The sequence below is a fragment of the Bos javanicus genome, chromosome 15, assembly GCF_032452875.1.
Source record: "Bos javanicus breed banteng chromosome 15, ARS-OSU_banteng_1.0, whole genome shotgun sequence".
In the NCBI taxonomy this organism is placed as follows: Eukaryota; Metazoa; Chordata; class Mammalia; order Artiodactyla; family Bovidae; genus Bos; species Bos javanicus.
The window spans coordinates 75208270-75228061 of NC_083882.1; the positions used below are offsets into that span (position 1 = coordinate 75208270).

The 19792-nt window shown below is 53.6% G+C and overlaps 1 protein-coding gene across 8 annotated transcripts in view; it reads left to right on the forward strand.

The window, feature by feature from the left end:
• TSPAN18 (tetraspanin 18) overlaps positions 1 to 19792 on the forward strand; it is a 216656-nt gene that overhangs the window by 160448 nt on the left and 36416 nt on the right. For 6 of the 8 annotated variants that reach the window (XM_061381215.1, XM_061381216.1, XM_061381213.1 and 3 more), the window contains one exon: positions 16099 to 16174. The gene's annotated coding sequence lies outside the window, so the exon portion shown is untranslated. The remainder of the gene's footprint in view (positions 1 to 16098; positions 16175 to 19792) is intronic. The other 2 variants (XM_061381217.1, XM_061381219.1) reach the window with 1 other exon arrangement.

Sequence of the window (19792 nt, forward strand, 5' to 3'; positions counted from 1 at the left end):
GTGTGTGCCAGAAGTGCCCCCAGGGCGGCCATCGCGGTGCAGCTTCATAAGCCTTGTCCCCTTCCTCCAATGAACTCCGAGATGGATGGCATGAACGCCAGGGAGTGTGGCAGCCCGGCGGCCTCAGGTTCCAGGTCCCTTGGGCAGAGCTTTGGAAGCTGTTCTGCGCTGAGCATGTGGGTAATCAGAGACCCTTTCTCCCTGCCAGTGGCCCCAGGGCAGAGGCCCACAGCCTCTCTTCCTCCAAGCTCTGTGACCCTGGGGAAGGGATCCCATCCCCTCATCTATAAATGAGGATACTAATAGTGATGTGAGGATCAAATGAAAGGGCAATCAAAGCGCATGGAACCTGGGAAGTAGTCATTCCCTGAGACCCTTTGGGAGTGGGGTGTCAGCCTGAGTGTCCCCTCTGAGACTCAGCAGCCAGCCACAGGCGACCTGGGAAGTGAACGGCGGAGGGTGAAAGACCAAGCTGAAGCCCAGCCCGTAATGCTGAGGCTCTTCAGGACATGCTGTGTGACCGGGGGCAGGTCCGCAGAGCCGTCATCTGTACCATGAAAAGGACAGACTCTAGGACCTCGGGGGCCCCCTCAAGGCTTGGCCTTCTCTAAGATGGGAAAGTGACGGAGTCCTCCATGAGACCCCGTCCACCAGGACACCATTCGTCCCCGTGTGAGGACAGTAGACGACAGGTCCCACATTTGCCCAGTGGCCCTTCAGGGACGGGCCTGCAGGCTGAAGGCACTGGCTGTCAGGCTTCCTGCAGCAGGCCTGGGGCCGCTGCTATCACAGATGGGAGAAGGGCAGCGTCAGGCCTTTGTTACAGGCCCAGACTCTGGAGTCAGCCCTGCTGCTTTCTCGCTGTGCATCCTCGAGCAAGTGGCTTAACCTCTCTGAGCCTCAGTTGTTCCAGCTGAAAACGGGATAATAAGAGCATCTACATGGGACTGCGGAAGCCAATGAGAACCATGTCTGGCTCTTGCAGCTCTGTGGACGTGCAACACGTTCTTGTTATTCTTTCTCTCCTGGTGAACTGGTTCCACTGCTGAGGGCAGGGACCCTCCTCCCCAGACCCTGGCTTCTCAGACCCCTCCCACCCTCTGGACCTCTGCCACTGCCCCTGAGGGCCAGTCCCTTCCGGAAGCAGCTTGGCACATGTAACCTCATGATGGGGACAAAAACCTGGGAAGAAAGGATCTCTTTGGGCGCCACTGATGAAGTTGAACAAAGGACCCCCAAATCCATATTTTGGAGGGACACATGACCTAACAGGGTGTGACGTGATTGAAAAGCAGCAGAGAGAAAGTGCAGGTCTGGGCCTTAGAGCTCACGCAGTGCAGCCCCAACCCTCTCCCTTCTCTCCCACTGCTCTCCAATCCTTCAGGGTCTTCATCCTAGTCTCCTCCTCCATCAGCTAAGGATAGTAACAAGGCATCAGAAAGCTCCAGTGGGATGTTTGTGAACATCTGTGTTCTCCACCCAGTGCCAGGCAATGCGTGTGGGCCTTCCCTGAGGCCCCACTCTGTGCCAGGCCCTGTCCTAAGCACCTCTGTATTTCCTTCATCCCCAGGGTGGAGCTCGGAGGTGGTTTATCCCCGCCCTGTTGCTTCACCCAGTTTATGGATCCAGGTTTTCCTTGCCTCCTCCTGGAACACTGACCTTGGAAAGTTCGATATGAGGCCTCCACAGAAGAGCCCGCCTGCCAACACGGGAGACATAAGAGACTCAAGTCTGATCCCTGAGTCGGGAAGATCCCCTGGAGGAGGGCATGGCAGCCCACTCCAGTATTCTCGCCTGGAGAATTCCATGGACAGAGGAGCCTAGTGAGCTACGGTGCATGGGTCACAAAAGAGTCAGACACGACTGAAGCGACTGTGCACTCACGCACAGAAGATCCACTTCCCCACAGGATTTCTCCTCCAATAACATTTACTGTTCAGAATTACACCCAGGAAGGGGCAATTGGTGGAGTAATGGCCTGAGACAAATGCAGAACCATCTCGCCAACACGTCCCTTAGCTCCCGGCATAGCCCTGCCGCCTATGTCTGCCTGGACGTGACCCAGGTCTGCACAGGTGGCCGGGGCCCTAGGGGCTCTGGAGTCACCTTCGAGGGGCTCAGAGGTGCCTGTTCAAGGTCACACGAGCACCTGGGGTAGGCTCAGAGGGCAGCCCAGGACAGCCTCGTCCTAAAGCCCGTTCTGCACCCCCGCCCCCTCCTCACCCCCACAGGGTCTCGAGGAAACCCCAGCTTGCCCCCTGAACTCTCTGGGTCTTCCTCTTTCTTAATTAGTGGGCGGCCAGGGGGAAATGAAACACCTGCCGCGTTCTTCCTTTTCCCAGCAAGGAGGCTCCCCAGGCCCCCAGCTCCCAGCAGGGCCCCGGCAGTCCTCGGGCTGCCTTGGGCAAGCAGGCTTGTGCACAACGGCTCACACATGCAGAGCCTCTAAATTAAACGTGGCTGCCACCCGCTGGGGGTCACAGTCCCAGGGCAGGGCTAGGGGATTTCCGTCCAGGCCCCCAGGGAGGTGGGCTTTAAGAGGAAAGAGATCTAGCCACCAACAGCAGGCAGCCTTCCACCCCTGCAGGAAGGGGTCACAGTGTTTGTGTGTGTGAGCACACTCGTGCTCTCATACATTCAGAGAGGGGAGAGAGCGCAGACAGAGCAGAGAAATGAGACTCAAGACGGAGAGACAGAGGGAAGCCTGGTACACAGAACCTAAGCCAGAGTGAGAGGGGACTGGTCCAGCCACAGAGCTAGCTGGTGGCCGTGAAATCCCAAACGGGATTTGATTTCAGAACCCTGGACTTTTGATCCTTACATCCACTGGAGCTGTGGATTTGCCTGAGCCTGCGCCTGTCTCCATCTAAGCCCTGCCCCATCCTGCCCACATCTTCCTTTAGGGCTCCTAGGCACAGCTGGGATGATTTTTTATGGGGAGGAAAGAATGCAGATCTCTCTGCCTCCCGCTTCCTCCTCTTCTCAGGCCCCAGCCCGGATCTTCCCTTGATTCATTTCCTCTCAGGATCTTCTCAAGCCAGCCAGGACTCTTTGTCATGAGCCCTCTACTTCTCCGTTGCTTTCCCTCCATAACTTGAACTCCAAATACCTGTAGTCATTCCTCTAATGGGAAGGGGTTGTGGCCCTCCCTAAATCAGGCCAGATGACTAGAATCATTGCAGTTGCCCTAAGAAGACCGGGTGTCTCTAATATTTACTACCGAGTGAATGTAAGTGGGGCCGTGCGCTTGGTGGGTGTGAGGCTTGGGTGCAGCTTGGCTCCATCTCCGGTGACAAGTCCTGGTCCCTGGGGAGTTGGAGGAGCCTTCCATGGGATGAAGGATGCTCAGAGGAGGAGCCGGCAGCTTCACCAGCCTGCTTTCAGCACAGGAAGACTGCTGTCTCGGGAGGGAGCGTGCTGTTTGCCTCTGGGTGGAGGAGCTTGTTGGGATCACCCAACTGTGAGAGGCCCCCACCCCTACGCCGCATGCAGGCATCACTCAGGCAAAAGGGAGGCAAGCCAGGTGCCGTGTGGTCCCCTCGCTGGCAGGCTCAGGTCCAAGGAAGCTCAGAGGCTGAGAGGAGAAGACAAAGCGAAAATGGTGGGACGCTGGCAGCACCTGGCGTAGTTCGAGGAGCCGTGAAACCAACATTCTACATCTGGGTTGCAGCCCAGCTTCAACAGGGACTGTGTCACCACAGGCAAGCTCCTTAACTTCTCTGGGCCACACTCGCCATAAACTACTATAATCATCTCTGCTCTGCTTGCCTTGCTGGACGGCTGTGAGGGTTAAACAAGAACATAAATACAGGAGGGCTTTGGGAGCTGTAAAGCAGGGTATTGATGGTAAAAGTTGCTTTGTGATTAATGTAAAAGTGAAAGTGTTAATCACTCAGTCGTGTCTGACTCTTTGTCCCCATGGACTGTAGCCCACCAGGAACCTCTGTCCAGGGAATTCTCCAGGCAAGAATACTGGAGTGGGTTGCCATTTCCTCCTCCAGAGGATCTTCCCCAGGGATCAAACCTGGGTCTCTTGCATTCACAGGCAGATTCTTTACCATCTAAAGCAGGAATTTGGTTAGATGTCAGGAAAACTTCCCTACTTAAGGGGGAGACATCAGAATGAGGTTATGGGATTTGTCCTCCTTCCTGAAGAGCTTTAAAAATAAGATCAGATCAGTTTGGCTATTTAAAATAGCCTTGAGGTTGGCAGAGGCATTGGCCAAATGATTTTGGATGTCTTTTCCCTTTCCTGACACTCGAGTTAATTCAATCAGGAGGAAAGCGACCAGAGTCCATCTGTGTGTGTGTGTGTGTGTGTGTGTGTGTGTGCGTGCGCGCCGGTGCTTGTGCCTGTGTGTGCACCCACATTTGTCCATGGGTCCGTGTCTTGTACTTTTGTCTTAGTGTGCGTCTGTGTGTCTCCAAGGCTGTCTACATTGTTGTCTGTGTGCCCATGTTTTATGTGTAGAGAAAGTGACTGAAGCCAAAAAACCTCAAGGTGACTCATCTTCATTGCTGAATGGTTAGAAGAATTTCCTCTTGCCATCCTACCATCTTGGGGGGACATGGACAAAGCACCAGGGTGAAAAGGCATTTTGAATTTGATTTTTCTTTATTTGTTGTTGTTTTTGTTATACATCGTTCTAAATTTGGGCTAAGAACTAGATGAAGGACACCGGCTCCGGAGTGTCCCGCTGAGGCCAGAATAGAGGCTTCCCCATGTCCCTGTGATCTTGGGGTCTGACCTCCCTTCTGAAGCCCTCAGTTTCCACATCTGTACAATGGGGGCAATAACACCTCCCTCACAGGGCTGTCGTGAAAGTTGAGCGCATTAGAGCCTGTACAGCCCTTAGCACAGTGCCCGGCCTGTAGAAAACACTTTCAGTTCAGTTCAGTCGCTCAGTCGTGTCCGACTCTTCGCGACCTCAAGAATCGCAGCACGCCAGGCCTCCCTGTCCATCACCAACTCCTGGAGTTCACTCAGACTCATGTCCATCGAGTCAGTGATGCCATCCAGCCATCTCATCCTCTGTCGTCCCCTTCTCCTCTTGCCCCCAATCCCTCCCAGCATCAGGGTCTTTTCCAATGAGTCAACTCTTCTCATGAGGTGGCCAAAGTACTGGAGTTTCAGCTTCAGCATCATTCCCTCCAAAGAAATTCCAGGGCTGATCTCCTTCAGAATGGACTGGTTGGATCTCCTTGCAGTCCAAGGGACTCTCAAGAGTCTTCTCCAACACCACAGTTCAAAAGCATCAATTCTTCGATGCTCAGCTTTCTTCACAGTCCAACTCTTACATCCATACATGACCACTGGAAAAACCATAGCCTTGACTAGACGGATCTTTGTTGGCAAAGTAATGTCTCTGCTTTTGAATATGCTGTCTAGGTTGGTCATAACTTTCCTTCCAAGGAGTAAGCGTCTTTTAATTTCATGGCTGCAGTCACCATCTGCAGTGATTTTGGAGCCCAGAAACATAAAGTCTGACACTGTTTCCACTGTTTCCCCATCTATTTCCCATGAAGTGATGGGACCAGATGCCATGATCTTAGTTTTCTGAATGTTGAGCTTTAAGCCAACTTTTTCACTCTCCACTTTCACTTTCATCAAGAGGCTTTTTAGTTCCTCTTCGCTTTCTGCCATAAGGGTGGTGTCATCTGCATATCTGAGGTTATTGATATTTCTCCCGGCAATCTTGATTCCAGCTTGTGTTTCTTCCAGCCCAGCATTTCTCATGATGTACTCTTCATATAAGTTAAATAAGCAGGGTGATAATATGCAGCCTTGACGTACTCCTTTTCTTATTTGGAACCAGTCTGTTGTTCTATGTCCAGTTCTAACTGTTGCTTCCTGACCTGCATACAGATTTCTCAAGAGGCAGGTCAGGTGGTCTGGTATTCCCATCTCCTTCAGAATTTTCCACAGTTTATTGTGATCCACACAGTCAAAGGCTTTGGCATAGTCAATAAAGCAGAAATAGATGTTTTTCTGGAACTCTCTTGCTTTTTCCATGATCCAGCGGATGTTGGCAATTTGATCTCTGATTCCTCTGCCTTTTCTAAAACCAGCTTGAACATCTGTAAGTTCATGGTTCACATATTGCTGAAGCCTGGCTTGGAGAATTTTGAGCATTACTTTACTAGCATGTGAGATGAGTGCAATTGTGCGGTAGTTTGAGCATTCTTTGGCATTGCCTTTCTTAACTGTTACAGGCATTAACTTTCAGCAGGATTTCCAGCCTGCCTCCCGATAGATGTAGCAGAAAGAGCACTGGCTGTGGAGCCACCTGGCCTTGGGGTCCAGTGTGCCTCTCAGGGCAGCTGTGTGGCCTTGGGTGAGTCACTTCACCTCTCTGATCCCCATTCTCACTTGTAAGTTGGGACCAATAGCATGCGTGCCTCATAGGATTATAGTGACCTCAAAGGAGAGAGCGTAAGACTAGCTCAGTGTCCGCTGCACTGCGGCACTTAAGAAAAGAAAATCCACCTGTGACAGAGAGCGTCCCCTCCCCTTCCATCACCCGCTCCCCTCCCCCTGCTTGCAGCAGAATTCTGCCTGGGCTTCTGTCTTATCCCGCCAGACACTTCAGTTCAGTTCAGTCACTCAGTCGTGTCTGACTCTCTGCGACCCCATGGACTGCAGCACACCAGGCCTCCCTGTCCATCACCCACCCCCGGAGCTTGCTCAAACTCATGCCCACCGAGTCGGTGCTGCCATCCAACCATCTCATTCTCTGTCGTCCCCTTCTCCTCCCGCCTCCCATCTTTCCCAGCATCAGGGTCTTTTCAAAGACCCCTGTGGTGGGGGTGCTGTTCTGGCAGGAGCTGCCAGGGCTCCCCCACCCCCTTACCCCAGCTCAGACCTGTGCCCTTTCCTGCCCAGTTCCCAGGACCCCTTAATACCCGAGGAGCCATTAAATATTTAAATCCGGGCTGTGTGGCAGCCAGGTTGCCCCAGCAACAGTCCTGCATATTTTGGGATGGATTACCAAGTCTTTCAAAGGGTCTCCTGCTGCTCTGGCCGGAAGGGGGATGAAATGTGGGAAGAGAGAACTGTCAGAGGGAGGGCAGGCTGGGGGCTCCGGAGCCCCACTGAGACTTACAGAGATCGTCATAGTCATCGTGGGAATCAGCCAGAGGACTGGAGGGTCAGAGACAGGGCAGGATTCTCCCCGGTTTTCCAGAGTCTGGACGTGAATCCAGGCCTCACGCCTGCCAGCGTGTTCTCTTTACTTGTTTGCACCTTGTGGGCGTGCTGTCTGGATTGGGGTCTGCACCCCAGTTCTGCCCGCTCCAGCTAGACCAGCGTGGGAAGCTTACCTTCTCTGGGTCTGCATGTACTCCTGGGGATAATTCACTCATTTCAGGTGATGTTGGAACATTGTTCAGCACGGCTTCTGGCCCACGTGAAGCAGGAGCAGTTATTATACTGATGATATTCCATCCCGGGGCTTCCCTGGTGGCTCAGCGGTAGAGAGTCTGCCTGCCAATGCAGGAGAAGCAGGTTCAATCCCTGGGTCAGGAAGATCCCCTGGAGGAGGAAATGGCAACCCACTCCAGTATTCTTACCTGGGAAATCGTATGGACAGAGGAGCCTGGCAAGGTACGGTCCATGGAGTCTCAAAGAATTGGATACGACTTAGCGACTGAACATCAACTACCCCTGTTTGCGCTAAGGGGACTCCGAGAAAGTGGGAGACACAGCCCTGGCCACCAAAGGGTTATATCTGATGGGAAGGTCTGCCAGCGATGGTAAATTCTGAGGACGTGTCCAGTGTTCCCTGTCCCCTCCAATCCCAGTGTGAGTCTACCTGGGAGCTGCCTGGGATGTGTTTTGAGACCGGGCCCCCAGCATATGGCAGGGAGCACCCAGGCTGGGAGCCTGGGCTGTGCCATCCAGCCGTGACTCTGCTGTGTCCCCTCCCCCTCTGGATGTCAATCTCCTCGGCTGTGGGATGAGGGTGACTCTGAGTCACTTTTCATGGCAGCCCCCTTTCCAGCTGGCATGGAGGCACCAGCCACCCATAAAATGGCCCATTCCCCACCCCACCTCATCCCGTGATGCCCCTTTAGGAAGTAAGCCCGAGAGGATGAGGCCAGCCCTGCAAGTTCCTTGTGACCTCCTCATGGACTCTGCTCTCTAGTCCTCAAAGCGCCTCCTTTCCTGTATTTTCTCCCCTCTTAAACCCCACTGCTGCCTCCCACCCCAGCCCCAGGCTCTCTCCAAAGGCAGGAGGATTTCCAAAGAATTAACATCTCCACTCCAGACGCTCCAGACACGTGCTGGCTAGTCCCAGTCAGAGGCCAGTGGTGTGGAATCATTGTCCGCTTCTCCGTGAAGGGGAGGGAGCGAGTAGGAGGCCCAGAGGAGGCCAGGAGCCACGAGCTGGATGCTGGGTCATGTTGGGGAACCTGGGCTGCGGCTGCCCACGGTGATGGAGGAGGGACGCTGGGCATCGAACGGCAGCCCCCCGCCTCTGCCCTGCCCCTGCGGTCCCACCTGCTCCTGCTGTGGACTTGCTGCCCCTCTGCTGGGGGCAGGGGCTGAGGGGAGAGGGCATCCTCTGTCTAGGGGGGAGGGGAGGAGGGGCGCGGGGGGAGATGGAGATCAGCAGTAACAAACTGGATTAACGAGCTACAGACAGGGAGGGCGTCACTGCCAGGGATGATCTATGTCAAGACGGCCATTGGCTGGTTGCACCGATACCCTTCTAGATTTGGGGAGCATGATTTTCAGCTGGCTTGGGGCCCCAGCATCCCGGATAGAGCTGGGGGGGAGGAGGGACTCTCACCTTGAGGTCTTTGAACCTGACAGTGTAGACGCCCCCAGGGATGGATCCAAAGGAAAGGCCTAGGGGTAGGCCCCTCCTGGAAAACGCAGAATCCAAATCTCAGGGCTGGACCCTGGAAGTTTGAGGGCTTATTAACAAATTCCCCAGGGGCTTCTCAGACAGGCTGGCTCCCTGGCCGCCCCTTCCACCCCCGCTGGCTGGGTCTGCTCCCAGCGGGAAGGCGGCCACATTCAGCTATGGTCAGTTTAGGATTCTGATTCTTCCATCCCACCCGCCGCCTCTGCCCTGCCCCTGCGGTCCCACCTGCTCCTGCTGTGGACTCGCTGCCCCTCTGCTGGGGGCAGGAGCTGAGGGGAGAGGGCAGCCTCTGTCTGGGGGGGAGGGGCGCGGGGGGGATGGAGATCAGAAGTAACAAACTGGATTAATGAGCTACAGACAGGGAGGGCGTCACTGTCAGGGATGATCTACGTCTAAGACAGGACTTCCCGTCCCAGGGTCCACAGATCACATGGAACTCGAGAAACTGGTGAGCTTGGGGGAAACATTATCTCTTTACTTTCACTAACATTTGCCTGACATTGAGCATATCCTCTTACTATTGTTGTTGTCGTTCAGTCGCTCAGTCGTGTCCAACTCTTCTCGACCCCGTGTACTGCAGCACACCAGGCTTCCCTGTCCTTCACCATCTCCCAGAGTTTGCTCAAACTCAGGTCCATTGAGTCAGTGACACCATCCGACCATCTCGTCCTCTGTGAGCTCAGGCAACAAGCTGTAGTATTATTAGCTGTACTCATAATATTGTCATCAATAGGTGGAAGCAGATATTTTCACATCGCCCCTGAACTGTTGCAGATCTTTTGAAATTACAATAGCTGTCAAACCTATCACTAGGTCTTGGATTTAATGAGTTAATAAAGAGGTATTTGCGTATTACAAACATTTTGAAAATATTTTGATAACATTATTTAATATAATTGGTTTAATTCCATGTATCTTATTTTATGCAGGGGTGGGGGGAAAGAGCTTAACTTTAGGATCAGGCCAGGGGAATCCCTAAGGCAGGCTGCTCACTGTCTCTGAGCCCGGTTCAATCACAGGTCAGTGGGGGAGCAGACCCACCTCCTAGGACTCTTGTGAGGATCTGTATGCTGTTAGTTCAAGGCCAGATATACAGGAAGAGTTAACTAGATGCAGGCTCTGGGTAGCACAAAGTTTAATACAAGCTTCCAGGAGGTGCCCTAGAGAATAAGAGGACTCAAGGAGGGGAAGCAGAGGTGTTACCAGAAGCCACACGTGAGCCAGGCTGGGCAGGGAAAACCCACATGGGGGAGACGGCTGCCAGAGTCTGGGGACACAGTGACACTTCGCAGCACCTCGTCCCACAGGGCTGTGGGTTACTCCAGAGACCTGCAGTGCTCACTAAACGGAGAATGAATGAGAGACAGTCTACGTGAATGAAATGCTTTCTGATGTAGATTACCACAAGAGTAATGTTTGTCTGGGAGGGAGTTCGTTCTTTGCCCGTCCCGCGGGCCCTGGGGCAGACGCTTCCTGAACCCCACGGAAGCAGCCAGGCTGTCTACCTGCCTTTGGTGGAGGGTGCAGAGCCTTCCCAGAGGCCTTTGCACGGAGTTGTCCCAAGTGCAAAGGCAGGAAGATGGAGCCATGGCCCCGTCCCAGGAACTGTCAGAGATGAGCGCCTTCTGTGGTTCTGAGTCCAGGTCAGGTCCGTGGGGCAGGAGACAAGGATTGTAGCAAGGGCCACTCTGGGGACCGACCGCCCAAAGTCCCCGGGCCACGCCTCTGAAGGATGACCAGGGCAGAAGGATGGGGATCCTGCTTTGTTGCCCCAGAAATTTCCTCAACCTCAGGCCAGGGGTTTCATCTCTGCAGGCCTCAGTTTCCTCTTCTATAAAGCAGGAGTGCCTATCTCCCAGGTGATTGAGAAATAGTGTGTGTAAAATGCTCTCTGAAGTCAAAATAAATTAAGATGTTAGTCTCAGGAGGCTGCCTTGAATGATGGGAAGGGTGTGTGTGCTGCTAAGTCTCTTCAGCGGTGTCCGACTCTTTGCGACCCCATGGACTGCAGCCCGCCAGGCTCCTCTGTCCATGGGATTCTCCAGGCAAGAACACTGGAGTGGGTAGCCATTTCCTTCTCCAGGGGATCTTCCCAACCTAGGGATCAAACCTACATCTCTTAAATTTCTTACATCAGCAGGTGGCTTCTTTACCAGTAGCCCCAGGTGGGCAGAGCAGGGGGCTTAAAATCAGGAGTTCCTAGTTCTGGCCCTGCTGTGTGACTTTGGACCAGACCCTGTCCCTCTCTGGGCCTCAACATGCCCCTGGTGTGAAAAGAGAGAATTGGAGTCACTAAGGCTTCCTTCTCTGAAGATCCTCCGAAGGCAGAGCAGAGGGCTCGTGGCAGGAACACAGAGTGCCCAGAGCTGGTTAAGCTCCCAGATCAGAGACTGTGCTCTCCAAGATGCTGCAGCCACTCTGCTTCCTCAACATTCAAGAGTCAGTGAGTGCAGGGCGGGGAAGGCTGTCACTCAGGATCTGCTACATCCACCACAGGCTCTGCCTCCAGGAGCCTAATTAGATGTTACCCCCCATCAGCTGTGTCCATGTCCCCATGTCTGTGCCATTCACCAAGTACGCCAGGATTTGGGGCCAATTGCTTATGAGACCGTCTGTCTAGAGATGAAGCACAGCAAGCACCACCAGTGAGCAAATAAGTTCCTCCCCCCTCGGCTTGGAACCTGATGACAAGCATCATTGTTATTCCAGCAAGTCTCAGCCCCAAGTCCTTACGTTTGTTTTTTTCTTTTTTGGCCAGACGACTCAGCACATGGGCTCTCGTTCCCTAACCAGGGATCGAACCTGTGGCCCGAAGGGATTGGACTGCCAGGGAAATACTGCCTTCCTTTTTTTTTCCCCTAAGCCTGAGTCCCATGTCCTGAAGAAGGAACACAGGGGTCCTAGAGTCAGGCAGACTTGAGTCAGTTCTGGCTCTAAGGGTTTTCAAGCCCCCTGGGGCCTTAGTTTCCTCTTCTGTAAAAGGGAACAATGGCAATTCATCTAATTTGCAGATCTCTTTGGAGGATCAAGTAAGGTCACTCATTATAGGTGAATGCCCAGGACGCAATACCCTGCAGAGGCTCAAAAATGTTGGTCCCTGCCAACAAAAACGTGTGTGCTCCCCACACACAGGGCCCCCAGGCTTCCAGGCTGCCCCTGTCACACCCCCTGTCACCCCTAAGGCAGTCAGTCAGTGCTAGTTTCCCTTCCTGCCCGGCATGCTCGTGGTCCCTGTGGCTGTTAACAGTTCTGAGTACCAGGTTATTCATTCTCAGTAGACTCGAGTCTTTGCAGGAGGGAAGCTGCTGGCCTCTGTGTCTTGGACCCAGCCCAGTGCTGGCATAAACACACAGGAAGGAAGGAACGCTAAAATGCTTTTACCGACACTATCTCTTTGAATCCACGCACTGAGCCTGGGAGTTAGGTGTGAGAATGCCCGTCTCAGAGGTGAAGCCATCCATGGAGGCTCAGGTGATGAGGAGGCTGGTCCAGGCCTCCCAGCTTGCTGGAGGCAAGGGCACTGGTTGAGACCCAGGTGAGGCTGGTCCCCTGGGACTCCCAGAGGCTCCATCCAGCACCACAGGCCCTCACCTGGCAGGAGTGAATACAAGACGTTTCTTGGCTCCCACCAGCCCAAAGCAGACCTACCTTTGCTTCCTCCGATGCGGGTTTTGCCCTGTCTGTCCACATGCTTTCTTTTCCCTCTCTCCAGAAAGCACGCCCGGGGGGCTAGAGGCAGTGAAAATAAAAGGAGTGATTTATGAACTGAGCTGTTCTTCTTCATCAAAGAACCGCTCCTGGGCCTGCTCCGTGCAGATGGAACTGAGTGGCCGTCTCGGGGCAGTGGGAGCGGGAAGATGAATAAAGCTGTCTGGCCCAGGCCGGCGCCTGCAGAGGAGAACACAGCAGTGCTGCATGACCTCGCCCCGTGTCTGCCCCTCTCTGGGCCTCGGGGCTCCCATCTGTCACAGGATGGCAGCACGGGGTCATCCCCCAGAGGCCTGCAGCTGGCACGGGGGAGGATGCTAGCCGGTCCCTGGGATGCGCTCGCCTGGTTGCCTGACTCTGGGCTGACGGCACTGGGCTAGAAACTTTGGAGACAGAGGCATCGCACTCCTTCTTTCTGGCAAGCCAAGTCCATGGACCTTATCGGAAGCTCTGGTTTGGAGTCTAGCAGACTTAGGCTTGACTCATAGCCAAGTCTTACTAAACATGTGATTAAAATTCCAGGCCAGTTAATTATATCCTCTGAGCCTCAGTTTCCTCATCTGTAAAATGGGTTAACAATGATACCCACCTTCTATATGAAGACTGAATAAAAGAATGTGGGAGAAATGCTTAGCAGAGTCTGATACATGGTAAATGCTCAATACTACCAGTTATTATGAGGTTCAGTTACCACAAAATTGGAGCAACAAAGTTGACTTTGGGGCAACTAAGAGGAAAGATATATATATATAGATATATATATATAGATATATATATATATATATCCCTCCTGACCAAGCCAGATGTCCATGGTCTGCCCCACACCTACCTCCATGGATAACTGGAGAACACGGTCTGGGCATCCACCTATTTTCAATATATGAGAATGCTGATAATAACTCCTCCTGGGAGCAGGGCTTTGCAGTTCTCCACGTGTTTTCATGTCATATCACTTCATTCCATGTGCTTCACTGCACAAATTCTTACAACCACCTCCGGCTTCAAAGTTGAGAATCACAGTTTTCAGAGGAGAACCCAGCATCTCAGGGAGGGCAGTGCCTTTCCGAAGGCCTCCAGGGAGCTGGCCGAGGCAGGGGCCGTCCCAGGCTATGCAGAGGCAGTGGTGATGGCTGAGCGGGGCGGGCCTCTCCCAGGCCATCCTTTCCCCTTAGAGCAGATCTCCACTGTGTCAGAAAACAGCTGGGGAGGGGGCATCCTGGCAAAGAGGAGGGCAGGAGATGTCAGAGATGCATGCAGAGATCAACACCTCCTCCCTGCCCCTGGGGTGGGGGGTGCCTTCTGCATCACCCAGGCCTTCCTCCCAGCCTCAGTGTCCAGAGGAAGGTGGGTCACATCACACCCAGAACAACCACCAGCCTGAGATGCTGGGCAGAAAACAGTGATATTGGCACACAGGCTGGGATGGGGCAGGGGAAGGACAGGGATAAGAGAAAACTATGACCCATTTCTGCTTCCCTGAGCCCTGAGGTCAGGCGTGGGATGCAACCCCTGAACTAGACTTTAGAGCTCCCCTTCTTAAGGCTGCAGAAACCTGAGTTTTAAGGGGAACTGAAGTTGGCTTCATCTTGCCCAGTAAGCCACCCAGGGACAGAGTTCCAGCCCAAACGTCCTTGGCCCCTGCCTAGACCCGGGGGTTTCTCACCGCAGATGTCCACCTGGGTAGCAGGCTCCTACCTGGTAGTGACAATGTCCTCCCTTCCCCACACCCCCAGGGCCAATCTCAGGGGACCCCTCACTGCTCAGATGGGGCTGGTTTCTGGCCTCTTCCCAACTCCTGCCCCCAACACAGCTTTTCTAACATCTTGCCTGGAGTTTCTAGGAGAAAGAGCCTAGAAATCTCAGGAGGATACTCAGCTTCGCCACTTAAATTTCTAAGGCTCAACTTCCTTCTATAAAATGGGGCAATAATCCACCTTCCAAGGCTGTCATGAGGACTCACCATAATCACATGGGTGGATGTACAGCCCTGTCCACGAAGGCTAGTTTTGATTCTGATTCCTGCATGTGGATCCCTGGTCCGTAACTTACTGGCTGTGTGATGCTGGACAAGTCGCTTCCTTCTCCGGGTCTCAGTTTCCATTTAAAATGAGGGCGATGGTAAGATATCTACTTCCTAGGCTTGTTCTTGGCATCTAATGAGCTCATGCATGTAACCGTGTAGCCCAAAGCCATACAGCAGATACCAAGGAAGGTGGCTGAAGAACTTTCCACACGTTTATGTTTAGGGCAGAGTACCAGCTCCCAGGGCCTCCGAGAGCTCCAGGAGGGAGGCCCCTTTTCCTGCCTTCCTTCCCATCTGCCCATCGCCACCTCTACACTCCCTCCCAACCTACTCCCCTGCACCATCCCCTTCCCAACTAAAGGCTCCCCAACTGCCCCCAGTGGAGTTACCCCAGGGGAGTTTGTCCTCCTTCCTGTGGTCCCCAGCCCTATTGTCAGCCCTTCCCTTGCCCCCTCCAATCTCCTACCCCGACCACCACCCAAGTGTGAGTTCATGCTTATTTGCATCTCTATTCCCTAACACAGCACCCAGCTCAGAGTAGATGGGTGGATGGATGGAGGGAGGGATAAATGGAAAGAGAGAGGAAGGGATGTGTTGTGTTGGCCAAAAAGTTCATCCAGGTTTTTCCATAACATCTTATGGCCAACCTAGTATATGGATGGATGGATGGATGGACAGAGAGGAATCTTTTGTCTACAGCCCAACCCCCGCCACCACTGATGAGACTGGAAAGGAATCTGAACTGGTACCCGAAGCCCAGAAATCCCCGCTTCCTGCCCACGGGGATGCCCGTGCAGCCCAAGCACCCCAGGCCTTGATTTTCCCTGGCAGTGTCCTCCAGCCCAGTGTTTGAGCAGGAGCAGCTGTGGAATTCCCCACACGTGTGATCGGCCAGGCGTCTCCGTATGGGCCCCCGTGACTGCTGAAACCACGCCCTCATTTCCACTGCTGGGAGCTGGCAAGCTAAGGGAGCCTTCTGGCAAATCCTTAGGCAAAGCTAAGGAACCCTTTCCAGCATCAAATTTCTCTCCCCCTGGGAGTCAGGGTTTCTGGGGAGGGTGTTGGATTTACAGGGCCCGGCTGGCTCTCTCTCTCTCTGCTGGGGCATCACTGCAGACGCCCAGGGAGCAGCCAGGTGGCATCCCAGGGTATGGGACCCCCACCCCTCCTCCCGGTTCATCCGCCGCGTGCAGCAGTGTGTCAGCAGGGATGAAGCCTATGCCAGGAAATGCGAGTCTCTTGGAGATGAGGTTCCCCTCGCAGCCCCAGCGAGGGCACCCGGCAGCTGCCATGCGGGCAGAAGGCGGGCGCGGCGTGCGGGCCTCCCCAGCTGCAGGGCCCCAGGTGCCGAGAGCTTTTCATCAGCACTAATGGGCCCAGATCAGCAAGGCACTGGCCCTGAATATGTGTGTCTGAAGGGCAGGCAGGTGTTCATGTGCAGCTTCTCAAAAGTGGCTGCTCCTTATTTCTAGAGTAATTGAGTATTTTCTCTTACAGGACAAGCTGGGCCAATAAGGGATACTGACCAGGAGACGCTGTCCTGCTGACGTCGGAAGAACTGTCCAGGTGACAAGTCAGTAACTGCTCCCCGTGCCCTCTCCCTGCACCTGCTGTATCCCTGACTCCACCCTGTCTCCCCATAAGCTCTCAGTCTGCCCTTTCCTGGACCCCTTCCTGCCGTTTCTTGTTCCCCGTACCTCACCTTGTCTTTCTCCATCTTCCCCTCTCTTCCTGGCTTTGCCGATCTCTCTGATTTACTGAGTTTCTATTGTTCTCTCTGTCTGTTTTTTCTTTTCCCACTCTCCATTCGTTCCTTCATCCAGAGAAATTGAGGACTTACACGCGCCAGACACTGCTCTGGATGCTGGGAATATTCTAATACGGGCAGGTGTGTGCCACCAAAAGAAATAAGTAAAATGGAGAAGAGCCACAGGCACTGGCCTAGGCTTTAAGAAACAGGTCTCCAGGCCTAGACCCCTCACTAATTGGTTTTGTAACTTGGCTACACCTCCTTTCCCTTTTGCAGTCTGTTTTCCCATTTCCACGGTGACGTAAGTTATGCCAGGGCTGGACTCCAAATCAGTTATTACACAGACAGAAGTGTCACATTATAGTTCCACGTTTGGCTTTGTCATGCATGAAACAGCCAGTTGCACGAGCCGGGAAGCCTCAGTGTCCCGGAGCAGGAGGCGCTGTGACAGGCACAAGAGCCTTGAGACTGTGAGACCCATGGCAGCAAGTCCACAGCTCCCACTCAGGCTCACCCTGGGGCAGGCACCCTCGTGGAAGGGCAGCCAGGTCCACAGCACCTCAACTGTCTTCCCAGCACCTGTGAGACTTGAAGTTCATGAATGGTGCAGTGGTAAAGAATTCGCCTACCAATGCAGGAGACCAATGCAGGAGATTGGAGTAGGAAATGGCAACCCACGCCAGTGTTCTTGCCTGGGGACTCCCAGGGACAGAGAAGCCTGATGGCAAAGGGTCAGACACGACTGAGCGACTAAGCACAAAATGCAGGAGACATGAGAGATGCAGGCTCGATCCCTGGGTCAGGAAGATCCCCTGGAGAAGGCAATAGCAACCCACACCAGTACTCTTGCCTGGAAAATTCCATGGACAGAGGAGCCTGGTGGGCTACAGTCCACGGGGTCACGAAGAGTTGGACACAACCGAACAACTGACCACGCACACGCAAGGTCAAGTTTGCCTGTGATGCTGACTCTTGCATTTCATCTTTCTGGGCCCCAAGATTCAAAGGACTTTTTTGGCCAAACAGCACTGCCTTTACCAAGTCATCATTTACCAAGTATGTTTCTTCTGAACTGTGGCCTCATATGTACCTGTACATAGGACTTCTGAACAAGCTGAGAAATAGGGTTCCCAGCCTGGGTGGTTGAATTGCTCCAAAACCAGACACTTGCCCCATGAGTTAGCTCGTGCTGAGGGGATGATTTCTGAGATGTTACCTAAAATCCTGAAAATGGCTCTAGGAGATTGCTAGCCTAGAGGAACCCAGTGTGAGAACCACAAGAGACACGGGTTCGATCCCTGGGTCAGGAAGATTGCCTGGCGTATTAAATGACAACCCGCTGCAGTATTTTTGCCTGGGAAATCTCATGGACAGAGGAGCCTGGCAGGCCAAAGTCCATGGGGTTGCAAAAGAGTTGGACATGACTGAGTACTTGGGCAGAGGAGGTGTGAAGACAGGCCTGAATTTGGGAGAAAAATGGATGAATGTGGCAAGGGGATTAGCATTCATTGAAAACTAGGATTAAAAGCTGTGGTTCCAGGGACTTTCCTGGTCGTCCAGTAACTGGGACTTCATGTTCCCAATGCAGGGGGCCCGGGTTCAATCCCCGGTCAGGGAACTAGATTCCACACACCACAGCTGAGAGTCGGCATGCCGAGACTAAGAGATACCACGTGCTGCAACTAGAACCTGGCACAGCCAAATAAATAAAAATTAACTAAAAAAAAAAAAAAAGAGCTGTGGTTCTAGATTAAGACAGACCTGGTTCAAACCCTGGCTCAGGCATTTCCATGCTGTGCGACCTTAGACAAGTGACTCCTCGGAGGCGTAATTCCCTCACCTGAAGCAAGGGCAATGACACTGCCTACCTCCAGGAGCTTTAGGAAGACTAAATGAGGCTGTGCATGTTCCTTGGCACATAGTAAGACTCCAGGGGAGCCGGATGTTGCTCACTGCGCTGTTACCGTCTACCTGCACCAAGCTCTGTGGTCTGTATTTTCCATGCATTATGAGGAAGGCATTATTTTTATACTAATTTTAAAGCCGAGGAAACGCAGATGCACGCAGTACAAGAACTTGCTCGAGGCCACCAGCTGGGCCTGGCCGAGCTGGGACGTGGTCCTCCGTCAGGCTCCCAAGCCCTCTGTCCACTCGGTTCCCTGCCCTGGAGCTGGGCCCAGGCCCCCCCGCCTCCATCCACCCTCCATCTCACATCATCTCTCCCTCTACCTTCCTCACCTTGGTCAGAGGCTCTTCCCAGGAGACACGTCTTCTTTTATTGCATTCGTCTGGGAGCCCAGCACTCCACAAGCTGCTCATTAGATGTAATCTCTAATGAACATGATACATAATAAATACAGGTAGCCCGTTTATGAGCTGCTATGTTTATTATGCACCTTAATTGCTAAACAGTCAGAGCCAGCTGAAGCCAGATCCGACCCTGGAGACTAGGCTTTGCCTGGGTGGGCAGAGGATGGGGCCCCAGAGCCCTGCCTCCTGCAGACTCTCTCAGCATCTCACAGGGGTGGTCCCTCCTGCCCTCCAAAGGCCCGTCCAAGTCAGAACCTGATGGCAGGAGCTCACAGGCCGTCAAACTCCTTCTCCATCATTTTGCAGATGGAGACGCTGAGGTGGAGAGAAGTGACTTGCAGAGCTGGAGCTTGGGGCTCCCGGCTCCCAGTCCAGGGCTCCTTCTGCCCTTCTGTGTGCCCGATCACCAGCCCCTGAGACAGGGAGAGCGCAGGATGTGGAGTGGGATGAGGGGCCCACTCACAAGCTCCAGGAGGTTGAGGCCACCTCGCTGCCCTGAGCCTCAGTGTCCTCACCTCTGAAACGAACACGGTGCTTCCTGCCCATGACACTGTTGAAAGATTCAGGGCAGTCACTTCCTGGAGCTGGCGTGTGGCTGGCAAGGACTCTGTCCTCAGTGACTGCTCTTTCCTGTCTTCTTCCCCCTGTCCAAGGAGCACGGGGTCTCAGCAGATGTGTGGAGTTGCATCGGCCAAGTGCCCAAGGGAGAGGGGTCAGCATGCAGTGCCTGGGGTGCAGGTCATTATCCTGGGGTGCTGATCTCATGGGCCACAAGAGCCCAGTGAGTCACCTGTGACTGTCAAGTTAGGTGTGTTCCTGGTAAGAGCTGTCCACCCCTCGCTGAAGCAGGTTCTGTGGGGAGCCCTGAAGTAGGATGTCTCATTTAATCCTCACGACATGCCACGATGTAGGTCCTAAATACCCACTTACATGGATGAAGAAACTGAGGTCTAAGAGGTTCCATCATTTACCAGACACAGAGGTAGAGAGGTGTGAAGAGCCAGGGTCGGAGCCCAGGTATGTCTGGCTTCAGAGACCCTGCTTGGAACTGTCACGTTTAGACGTAGGTTAGATGCTGCTTCTAGAAGGTCAGAGATGGAGGAGCTGGACGAGGGTGGCTGGCTTGGTCTG